General features: G+C 39.4%; 1 protein-coding gene across 1 annotated transcript in view; it reads left to right on the forward strand.

Moving 5' to 3' along the window:
• Positions 1-1,505: 1,505 nt before the first annotated feature.
• GRID1 (glutamate ionotropic receptor delta type subunit 1) overlaps positions 1,506-12,543 on the forward strand; it is a 564,590-nt gene continuing 553,552 nt past the window's right edge. Inside the window, exon 1 of the mRNA XM_065067788.1 lies at positions 1,506-1,587. The gene's annotated coding sequence lies outside the window, so the exon portion shown is untranslated. The remainder of the gene's footprint in view (positions 1,588-12,543) is intronic.

Raw genomic sequence — 12,543 nt, forward strand, 5'->3', positions numbered from 1 at the left:
CTACTGTGTATTTCTGGTTTATGCCAGTCATCTGTAAAAAGTACGAATAAATTATCCATTTGAGAATCACTGTCCTGTATGTATCTGTGCCTTTTCCTTCCTTGGAATTATGGGCTTTTTCATTTATTTGTGTTACCTTTTTTCTCTGTACTCCCAGTTGCTATGATTTCTCAACATTGCTTGATAGTCACACCTTTGTCTATCTAAGTGCATTACCCCTCCAGTGGTGAGGTTACCCACTAAGCCTACTCCATCCAAAACAAGTCAAATAAAGGAAAGATAAAAATTACTCATTTCAAATATACTTAAACAAAAAACCCAAACAAAAACACCTTTAGAGAGCCTATGGAAAGTCTCGGACTGCTTGCTCTCCTGCAACGAGGAATGTGGCTTGGAAAATAATATATACTTCACTGTTTCTACCCTGCAGACCATGTGTGGGATGCAGACAAAATCTGAGAATTGCTGAACATATTCATAGCTCTCAGTGCACCCGAAATCTGCAATCAAATTGGCTATCAACACGCCATCAGGTTCTCTTCCATGGTCATGGCTGACTCAAATGATAGTAAATGCTGGTTTTGCAGCTGACTTCTCAATCACAAAAATACTGCTGTCCTTGCATCTAACTGTTCTCACATAATGCAGGCTCTCTCCTCCCAGAACTCAATTTCACTGCTACTGAACCAGTGATAAAACCTGAGCACTGACAGCATGAACAATTGGCATTCTTAAAGGTAAACATGAAGCCTTATCACTTGGCTGCTGCTGCAGATTGCGATAGGGAGGTGAGTGCTCAGTAGCGACAATTCAAGATGAGAGATTGCAACAAAGGGGGAAAGAAAAGTCTCTGTACTGATAATGAAACTGTTTAATAGTTCTGACTCATACATAACTTGGAGTAAGTTACCCCCCAACCAAATTGTCACAATTAAATACATTTCCAAACTGTCCAAACAACATAAGAACTAACAATATTGTTCATTTTCACCTTGTATTGGCTTGGATATTTTTCCCCAATGAGTATAAATACTGTGAATTTGACAAGAACAGGATGGACAAGAGTTCTAAATGATACTATATGAAGGGGTTGTGTTGAACTCTTCCAGCTGTTTCCTTTGCTTAGCAGGTCACAGGTGCTAAAACTTCAGTATTTGAGCACATTACCTTGCTTTCTAATGAGGCTGGCCAATCCTTTGCTCCTTTATTTTCGTTCATACTTTCTCCAGCCCTAGAGAACATTATTATATTGGTGATCAGATCTGGGGCATACCGGCAGTGCTACCTATGGTATTTTTACCAACATACCATGTTCTAGCCTGTAAAGGCACTTGTGTGTATGCTCTTCATAGAGCTAATTATCTAAAGTGCAAATTAACTCCTGCACCATTCTGTTTCTAGCTTCACATTTAGCCAAGAGGACACCTCATCTCCCTCCACCACAAATTCTGTGCTCAGCTGCTGCTTAATCCTGTTCCTGTTTATGTTTCAGAGCCGTTTTGCAGCTATGAGCTGTGCCACATGTAAACTGCATTAGAACTTGAAACTGAGGATTCCCTTCTCTTGCATGGGCAGCTGATCTGACAGGTATGCCTGAGCTCTACTTGGGCTTTCTGTTCTAGCCAATTTATTTGAGATATTCAAATCTGTGGTATGAGTGAAAGCAAAGATGAGAAGCAGGGATGCTCCCTTATTTCTACAGGTGAGTGGTATTTTAGGTATTTGGGACTGGGATGGTAAAGTCATTCCCACTCTCTGGCCTGCTGAATGTTTGAATACTTTTATTGGGTGGACTAACTTCTATGTGAGAAATTAAGAGCACATGCTAGTCCATGGCAAAGTAGAGTTTTAGGATACAGCAGGTCTGTTCTCAACAGAAGCAGGGGAAGCATCTTAATTCAGGTTCTGGTACTGAATGCAGAAGAGGCATCTAATTTTTTTTTCACTGTTCTCTAGAAGTCAACATCCTAAAACCTCCAAAACATTTCTTTTGGTACCAGCTTCATGTGCAGTCACTGTAGGGTCACTTGGGAACATGTAAATTCTAATAAATGAAAGGTTCTCTAAAAGTCAGTTTTTGTGTTTTGTTGAATCTCTGCTTAGTCTTTAACTTGTGAGGGAGAAGAAAAAAACAACAGAGAAGAGTAGATGTGAATGCAAACCAACACAAAGAAGTAAATAACTCCTCCCCAGTACATTGGGACCTCATAGTCTGATTAGCTGACAAGGTGCCCTCAAATTCTTACTGGTACGGGATTAAATATCCTGCCCAGTGGCAGAGAAAAGAGAGCACAGCTGTCTTCTGATAGTGCTGCCCCTGCCTATGGGACCTGCAGTGGGTAACTCCATCAAAGAGAGTAACTCAGACTTGCACTGCGTCTTCTAGATTTTATATTATGAAGCTCTTTATCATGAAGAACACTCATTTCCTGGCCAAGCAAGGGTCAGGTAGATAAATGTTTGGATGTATACTGCATATCCAGAGCTTAAAAATATCTCTGTGAAATTAGAAAAAGGCCGAGATACTCCTCATGAGGGAAGGAAGAGAGAATGCTATTTGCATTTACATTCATCACTTTAGGAGTGTGCATTGCTGATTAAGTGTTTATAGCTAAGATAACAAGCTGCATCCTCATGTAGCATCCCATTTCTACTTGTTGCCTTGCTTCCTAAAGCATTTTGAACAGCGCATCCCTGAAGTAGGATTTCTTTCTTGACCTGCTTTTTGTTTGTATGAAGAAACTAAGGACAAGTATAGCATTAAAGCTGTTTCTTCCACTTTAATAGAATATCAGGTTTCTGTCTAGGGCAGTAGCATCATTAGTGCAGGCTGTATCATAGACTTGCTTTGCCATTGCTTGGGTTGTCTGATGCCAGGATGTGCTCCATGTGGGATCACTTAGAGCAGAGTTGCTGTATTTGAGCCCCTCATGAGATATGGCCAAAGGCTTCGATCTTCCTTTGAAATGTCTCAATATCGTCTTTACTGTGACTTCTGCTGCTGTTAATTAATGTGGGTTAAGCCTTATTGTTTGCCAAGTAGAGACAGCAGTGTGAAGAAGCCTTGCTGCAGGAATTTCTAGGTAATGCACTTTTGTGTTATTGCTGCTGTTTAAGGGGAAAGGGACTTCTGACCTGTCACCCTAAGAAAAGAAATAGTATACTAAGCTTGAAATTATGGAGGCTCATTTAGTGTTCACTTTTAACGTGTGCCGACCTCTGGCACAAAGGGCCTGGTTCTTACTTTGAGGTATATTTTATCTTGTAAAGAAAGTCTGGCATGGACCAAAGCTTCAAGTGAGTTTCAGTTGCAATATTTTGTTAATCATGCTCAATATGAGAGGATGAGACTGTTGAGATTGCTGCCCAGGACTGAAAATCCAAAGAAGAATTTCTTAAGCTGTTCTGGGAAAACCTCTAATGGTTCCTCATCTTGGAATGGGACCCACTAACCATTGGAACTCGGTGCTGCTTTAGTTAATTTTTAAAGGACTTGGTTACGTTGATAAAGATATTTTTTAGGTAACAGCTAGCCATTTCATATCTGGAATACTGAAGCATCAATTTTCTCTCTTATTCTATTTTTTACATCTCCTGTATTAAAAAAGCACTATGCTATACCAATGTGAAATGAGCTTTTTTGCTGCGTGGATTACAAGGTGCTAAACGTGAATGCGTTGTCTGATTCTGCCCTTTTGAATGTTCTTTGTGGTCATCTACAGCTTCATAATTATGTCATATTAAATAACTTTGTTTGGTTTGTGCTTTTATGTACAGAGCATGGCAGTAGAACAGACAATGAAAAAGAACAGACTTTTTTCATGTTTGGCTCTCTCTTTCATGGTGTATTTGTGTGCCTATTTGTACAAACTTAATTATGCCTTAACCTAGTTTTTGCATTCACTATGAAATAAGTTTCATAGAGGCTCATGGTAGCAGCCTCTATTTTGAATCAGAGGGGGAAGGGAAAACGCACCTTGAATATACTGCTTTAGACAGTCAAATGCTAGATACTCTGGAGTTATATAGACAGACCCTGTTTAGCTTTTCCCAATGTGCGTGACTATTTCACTAAATATAAGCATGTAAAATAATCACTGACTACTTGAGACAACTGACCAGATTAAAATAACTTCCAAGTTACACTGTCACATTGTGAGCACAGTTGAAATGTTACCTGAGTGTGGCAGGGGGAAGCGACCTGGAATACAAGCTCAATTCAAAATTCTTCGGTGATCTGTATTACTTTGCCTCAGGAACAAGAGGTCTACTTTTGAACTTCAGACACAGAGTGCATGAGGACCCTGAGGAAGGTAAAAATGCAGCACCTTCATAGCTGGCAGATCTGTTTTTGTGAGAGATGATAAATACAGATGTTTCAGTTCTGCAGTACAGAGAGTAGGAATGAGTAGCTGCTGGAGAGCAAAAAAGGTTTTCCTTGGCTCTCTGCAGAATCAAGGGGTCTGTTGTCAGAGGCCCCATTGCAAAAGGATTGCATGGGGAATGGTGTGCACTATAATGAACTGCAGGGAGCCACATCTGCAGATAATCAATTATAATGAAAGAGTATAGCTTAATTTTTGAGACCTCAAGTTGAATTTTCATGGCCACAACTAAGAAAAAAGCTTTTCTTCACTTAGAAACCATACAAACCTGGTCAGTAAAACAGTGGGACAGAATAAATGTGTAATCTCACAATATTTTGCTGAGGCACTTTTCAGAACAGAGCACCACTTCACATTTACTTTTGACATTTATTTATCTCTGAGGGACCCTACAAAAACTGAGAGAATAAAAAAAAAGAGCAAAAGAAAAGTCTCCCAGAGCTGTCAGATGAGGTTATTTTCCACAAGACTGCAGAAACAAGAACAGAAAGTGACCCCTGGGTGTTCAAAAGCAGTAATCAAAGCTGTTTTATTAAGCAGTGGAGTTTATTAAAATCAACTGTTGTATGGTTCTGTCACAGATCAGTTTTGTCAGTAGTATTGTGACACTCAGACCATTGGAAAACTGCTGCAAACAGAATGCAGCTCATTCTGAGCCTCATTTTTCTATCATAGGATGGTTGAATCTGTATCCTAGGTGAATAAGAACATACTCAAACCTCTGAAATTAATATAATAGCTCCTAAGAATATAATTATTCTCCTTCAGCCTCTATGCAGATTATTGGGAAATACTAAGCATCTGCTCTTCATGTGAACAACTATACCCATATAAATTTTTTTTCTTCTACTCCTGAATGCAGATTATGATGATGAAAATCTCTTCTGAATGGCCCATATGTATGGAAAAAGTGTTGCTGAGTTAAGGCTTAAAATGAGCCCCAAATATGCCATGAAAGTCTAAACCATTCTGTTGATGTCACGTGAGGTTTTTTTTGGTCAAGGTCTCACTGAAAAGTGTGTATCTGGTATAAGAAATGTGGGACAGATTAGAAAAATATACATTTGCAATAGCTGGTGGCCACCTTCTTCCTTCCTCCCATGACCAAAAAGAGCTGCCACTTAGAAAAAGTAATTTAATACTTACTATCTATGAACATAAAATAGTGCCTGGCAAATACCTCTCTCAACTTAAAATGTGCAAGAGTCAGCCAAAAGGATACTCTGCTGAATGCTGGTACAGACCTAGTCTCTCAGGAGGTTAATTTAATAAATGCCTTTAAACTTTTTTCTTTTTTTTTGGTAAGGTTGTGATAGCTGCTAATCAAGGTTTTAAATGTTCAATAATGAAAACGTAAGCTGAGTTTGCTTCCCCCCTTCTTTTCCTGTGGGAGAAATCTTCCTTATTTCAGAAGCTGCTGAAAACAACAATTCAGGATTTGTACCTGCAGACACTGGGAAGTACATGTGAATTGTTAAATTTTCATCCTTTTAAAGGTTGATTGAGAGCAATTTTCTCAGCTCCTGAGCATAGGCTGAAACAGAAAAAGGATCGAGCAGATCGTATGCAGTACTTTGTGCAGATATTCTTAATTCTGAGACCCAAAGCTCTGATGAAAATGCCTTGAAGGTATGCACTGTTCTGAAGCAAGTGTTATATGCAGGCCAAATGCCATCCCAATTAGGTCACAGAATTACCTGAATTTGAGGTTTTTCTTGAACCGAGTATATGAATCACTCTTCATTATTTGAGTGTTTTTCTTTTTGAATTATGGGGGATTGAGGTATGGGATAGGATCTGAAGAAAGAATAATGACATTTCTGCGTGTAATGTGAAGATTTTTTATTTTGCCTCCTGGCTCTGAAAAGGAATCTGATGAAATAACTGGTAGCACCACAAAAGCCCATCACTGTTTTGAATATTTACATGAGAGGACACATAAACACCTAGACTGTCATACTTGAAATCCACTGTTATAATTTCCCACTCTCCAGCTGGAGCAAACACAATTTATTTTTTTTATCTCTCTTTTGGCCGAGACTTGAGGGTTTTTTTTTTAAATGAAAGCCAAAAGTTGTATTTATCATTATGAATTACACTCAGCGTTTTTTTTAACCATTGTTTAAATAAAATCCTTCCAAATTCAGAAGTCTTTGTTCTGAGGTTCTTTTTTTCCTCTTTTCTTTTTTTCTCCTTCCTCTACAATCTTCCACATTTCCTGCACCTCATTTCAGTTTACCTCCTTGCCCAGATTATGAGCAACATGGGTTGTGAAACAGACCGGAGAGCATGTGAATATGGTGGCTGTGAGGAGGTTTCTTCATCCTTCTGTTGAGGGTGGAGGCTTTTGGGGGTTTGGGGTCACAGCATTGCTCCCACAGTACTGCTCTGGCATTTAGCTCAGCCTGGTGTTCGTCATTCTGTCATCACTTTCTCAGGGAAGTGAGTCCCAGATGACTGAAGCTCTGGCTGCTGCTGGGAAGTTCTGTCCAGTTGAGACTAATTATCCACTGTGCAGATGGGTACCAATTTTCAAAGTCCTATCTCCTAGCACAGTAATTCATATTTCTTCTTTCACCTAGGATGTCTCTTCTTCTGAGATGTTTCAGCGTAAAAAACAAAAGGGACCTGGCAGAACCAAAGTATTTCTGAGGATCCTAAGTGGGATTACTAGAGATTGGCCTGTCACTGTGGGGAATATTCCCAGATAATAGACAAGCAGTGGTGTCCCAGGTAGCATGGAGCAATTCTCCTTCCCCCGGCTGCCTCTAGATCGTCTTCTTTACCTTCATTCTCTACTTTTGGATTTGCAGCAGGATGAGAGTGAATAGGGTTTTTCTTGTTCTGTTTTCATTGCTTTTTTAGTTTTGTTTGTTTGTGGTTTTGTTTGTTTGGTTTTCCTCTCACTGCATTCCTAAACTCCTTCTGCATCCATACCCTGAATAACATTGAAAATTAAGTCAAACCAGCCATTCTGCTGTTATGAACAGAAATGTTTGAAAAAATTCCCTCTGCATGCATGGGATTTATACCCCACTTAAATTTCTTTTAGCTCCAAACAAGGATAAAATTCAAGTTTGAAATTAAATTTTTCTGTTTTGCTAAATGGCAACTCAGCTTTTGCGTTCACTGTCTGGTTCGTTAAGACCGTAGGAAATTATGCCATTCTCACTAATGGATTGTTTATTTTGGATAATTCTAAAAGGCACTCCAGCATTGTTGGATAGAAATGTTCTGCATAGTGGTACATTTTGTGTAAAATACTTGACATTTAAAAATTTGCTTGGAAAGGTAAATGGATTAAAATGTTAATTTGTTACAATGGGTTTCCGTGATGAAAAATTCAAAAGGTTTCCTGCTCACATTTTCAGGTCAGGAGAGCATTTGACTTTTACAAGTCAAAATAAAAGGGATTTCTACATAATGCATGAATGATGTATAACTTTAAAGGGAGCTTTCCTGGAGCAAAGTTTCAGTCTGTTCTTGCCTAACTTCTTACTAGAGGGGGTAGGAGATAAGAGAGTAGGCACACGGGTGTGCTTGAAGGATTAGTAAAACAGTAGAGAGACTTTCCCTTCCACAGTAGATCATCAGTTTGAATCCAGCAGAACTCATCACTACTGACCAGCTGTTTGGTGGTCTTTCACTGATTACCAGACCTCTTTACCAAGAGGGTGATGACACTGCAGTGAACATCAACTTGAGCTTGAGACAGAAGGAAAAACTGAAGTCAGTTTACAAAACTTATTGGTCTGAAGACCTAGTGAGTTTGTGATATAGTCTGTGGAGAGAAATATCTTTTTGGCCCATAGGACTGAAAAGGCTGTTGAATTTCAACAGCTGTGTAATACAGTCCTTGCAATAAACTGAGACTCTGTTTTAGCATGAGTCAGGCTGGGCATTTGCCCCCTCTGCTCCAGTTGCATAAAAATAATCTATATGTGGTTCCAGTACCTGGAGTTCTCTTCTGCTTTAGGAAAGTGGGTGAAAAATGCATGCTTTTTTGCTTGTTTTGTTTTTAAAACATCATGCCTTTGTAATAGGTGTGACCAAGTAATTAGTTTTGAGTTGTCTGACCTTTTTTAAATCTAAAATGAGGATCTGGACATGTCTCAAAAAAACAAACAAATAAACATAGAAAACTTTTAAGGAACCAGGAACCATGTAAAAAAGCATTTGATGGATCTTAAATTTTATTTTTCTGCTTTGACAGCTATTCTGTCAGTGATCATTCCAACTCTGTTTAAAAGAAATTTGGTTGTAAAGAATTGTTGTAAGATAGTGTTGTGTTTCCCAGGGACTGGGAATCATGCATGTAATTTTTCAAATTAGTGACAAGACTTAGATGGAGTGTGTACCCTTAGAACAAAACTGTCTTGTTAAAAAGTACTGTGTTTAGACAGCTTGCAGCAAAAGGAGATTAGATTGCTGGATTGGCCTTTTATGTGGCTTGATTGATGAGAAAACTATTCTGCAGTATTCATTGTTTATCAAATGCCATTTGGCCAGTGACACTAAAACCACCAAATATTTATTGGATGCAAAAATCAAGAAATGATTGCAGAAATGTGTGACTAGTTTCACTGAAGATTTTTTGTACCTCTGTAGGGGCAAAAAGTTAAGATGTGCTGAAACAGTAATGATAGGCACTGTGCAATGTAACCAGGGAAACATCAGACACTGCCTCCTTCATAGAAAAGAGGTTCTTGTTCGTGATCCCTTATTGAAAAGCATTGCAAGAAAAACCTGCATGTGTTTATAAAAAACCACTGCTTTCTCCAACTGCTTTCTCCCTCTACTCCGTTCAAAAACAAGCAACCCCAGGCCTTGGTGTATGTCTTTCATTGTCACTCTTCAGATGTAGCTTCCTCTGTGATGGGTTATACCTGTGTATTGCAATTTATATCCACCGAGATGCAACACTTTTATCCACAAGTGGGAATGAGAACTTATCCATAGGATTACCTGGTTTAGGCATCATATATGTTGTTTTGAGTAGGGCAGTGCTGTGGGCTACGTTATCAGAAAGAGTGAGAATGTGAAAGGTGGATTATCACTTTGTTAACAATTTAGCAAAAAAATTAGTCATCATATGGTGACAAGTACATTGTGGACATATTTGATAAACTGTCTTTTCTCCCTGTCTGTAGAGGTGGATTTAGCAAACATTGGCTTTTTAGGATTTGTGTGTGCGTGCACTAAGAACAGACTTGGGATTCCATTTCCTCTGTAATTCCATATTGTGGAATTTGTGGGGGATCCTTTTCTTCTGTTGTTGTTTGGTTGTGGTTGGGTGTTTTGTTGTTGTTGTGTTTTGTTTTGTTTGTTTGTTTGTTTAACATGCTTGTCTAAATATGGTGTTTGTAAAAATGAGTCTCGTATTAGGTTTTTGTAATTGAAAGGCATGCTGGCCAAACATCCTCTAGCCAGTCTGCCTGGAAGCAGCTATGATCTCTGAAATGTTTTCTTGGTTAGTTTACATCACTCCACAGTGAGTCAGTCTGAACTCTGTTCTTTTATTAGATTATTATTTTTTGGAAGGTGATTCTTGTTACATTTGTATTCATGAGGCAATGGACAGCAGGTAATTTAACACCTGCTATCTACAATCTCTGTCACCAAATGGCCTTCTCCTAGTGGGGTTTGTAGCTACCTCATGTTTCAAAGGCGGAGAATTTAAATTCTGTTTAGTTTGCTGCACTGTGAGCAGGGTTACAGTATGTGCCTTCTTTCCCACCGTCTTTTAGTCTGGTTTTAGATTTGCACAGCTTATTTTACTCCAAAATGGAGAAAAACTGAAACTTGGAGGGTGTTACCAATTGTCCCATCCCCATCAAGGTCTTTTTCCTCTCTAATGTAGGAAAAGGTGGGAGTACGGGGAACAAAACTAAGGAAGAATTAACTCTAGTTACACCTAATTTACCTTGAACATTTTATAGGTTTATTGTCTTAGTCTCTGCATTTTGTTCTCCTATTGATTTTTGAGGAGGAAGAGTCTGCACAGGCGTGAAGCAAAACTGATGTCTAAACCTGTAATCTGCAGAGGTAAGGAACATATACTTGTGTCTGCATAGTTCCTCTTGGGAGGTCTGATTTAAGGTCCTTTCAGCTCTGTTACAATTTCCAGTTCTGGTTTCATTCAAAGAGTGCAGAGAAAGTGTAAAATGGGAGGGGAGATGTAAGAGATACTGCTATATCTCTTAGAAGGGAATGCAGTGTTAGTGACTGATTTTTTTTTTTTAAATTCTTTTTTCCCCTCATACCTAGTCTGTAGAAAGAGAGTATATGTTACACCCACCCTACTGCGAAAAACCTGTGTTTAGCAGATCATTCCTATCAGCAGTGGTTGCTTTAATGTTAATCAATAGGAAGAAGCTAAACTCTACTACATCGTTTCAAAATGAGAAAACTGCCTTTTGATTAAAAAAGTAATCATCATTGCCCGATAGATAATAGACAATTATTGTCGTCTCACAGCAAAACTCTGCACAGAAATGTTCACTCCAGCTGGCTGAGAGGCCATTAATCTAGATTAAGTATTCTCTGGTATTTTGTCCCACATGATCAACAACCTACTGTTGATTTCAGTCTCTTGCTTAACAGGTTAAGAGTAGTCAATGTTAGGAGGAATTTTATCTCTTCGGAGAAGGGAAAAATGTTTGGGGAGTAGGGGTGCCCCTCTTCCCCCTTCCCCAGGGGGCTGTGGTTATTTACAGTGCTTATCAGCTTTTCAAAGCTGTGTAGATGGCGTATGTTCTGAAGCAAACCCTCCCTCTTCTGACTGTGCATCCTGTTTCCTTTTTCAATCTGTTGGACAGACACTCTCTGTGCTCTTTTTAGCATTAGAGCAAAAGCAGTCTTTGCAATCTTACCCTAGATTTCCATCCACCTCCCCAGCCTGTGACTGGTCTGAACTGAAGAATGGAAAGCCTGTGCTCCTGGCTGCATGTCCCAAAGTCATCAGGGACACATTTTAGATGCAAATGGAAGAGAATATGCAAAATAGAGACTTAAAAGGGCTGTACCAGAAACACTTTGGAAAGGCAGAGAAAGATGCTTTTTCATATCAGGTTTTTTGCTTGCAAAGTACCAGAGAGAGTGGGAGTTTTTTGAAGAGCATGCTCAGTATGAGAGGGTTGCTGGTTGCCTAAGGAGGAGCAGTTGTGGACGGTGCCTGGGCAGAACACTGACTGTCCAGGAGGATTGCTAGTGTTGGGGTGTTCTCTCAGAAGCTGTAGACTCCCCTTAGAGACTGGGGAGAATAGCTGCCTCTTCAGCAGAAAGACTGTAGTCTCACAAAAGCAGAAGAATGGAGTTACTGAGGTAGTTGGACTGAGCTGTGGAATCAGGTTGTGCATTGTTGGCAGGTCCGGTGGAATAAGAGTATTTGAAAGACCTTGCAGAGACCTGCCTCTCAGAGGGATCAGCAGCCAGCCCATGAGTACACTAGAAAAGCTCGATTTGGATGTTGGAGTACCCTGTCCATTTTAGCTATGTTCCTCTGGTAAGGGAGGCCGTGACAGGGACCTAGCATTATTTCTGTCCTGATGAAGGCTGTCCCACAAACAGAAGGGACATTGTTTTGAGGGCATGTCAGTCTGGCACCTCTGCAGTGCACTATAGCACACCTGCAAAAGGTAAAAACAATCCAACAAGCAAATGTCAAACAAACAGATTCTTGGATGATCTATAGAATAGAGCTTCAGCTCTGCTTTAACTTTACAGAAGCAACTATGGTTTATGGCTTGTTAAGTAGCAGCTTTCTATTACCATCTGTTGAATCTTGCCATTTCTCTTCCCTCCTTCTCTAGCATCTGTGTGTCTCAGTAGCAGAATCGTTGCTTGGAAACTCAATTGTCTTTTTGCATTTACTGGTAAAAAAGGTGCTCAATTTCAGTAACTTGATTATCACGACTTCTGCATAGATCTAAAACTCCTTAGCAAAGTCAGTTTCTTAAGTGACAGAATAAATGTTGCAGATACACAAGAAGTGTTTAACAGTGTTTTCAGCAGGGGTGGAGTTTTTCTGATGTAAACATTTGTTGGTATTACAACTGAGGCATAAAATAAGTCCCATGGAAATGAACATTTTGTATATGTGCCAGTATCAATGTGCCATTTCTATTTTTTTTTTTTATTAAGTTAAATCCTGTGGACT

Source organism: Columba livia, chromosome 6, assembly GCF_036013475.1.
Source record: "Columba livia isolate bColLiv1 breed racing homer chromosome 6, bColLiv1.pat.W.v2, whole genome shotgun sequence".
Taxonomy (NCBI): domain Eukaryota; kingdom Metazoa; phylum Chordata; class Aves; order Columbiformes; family Columbidae; genus Columba; species Columba livia.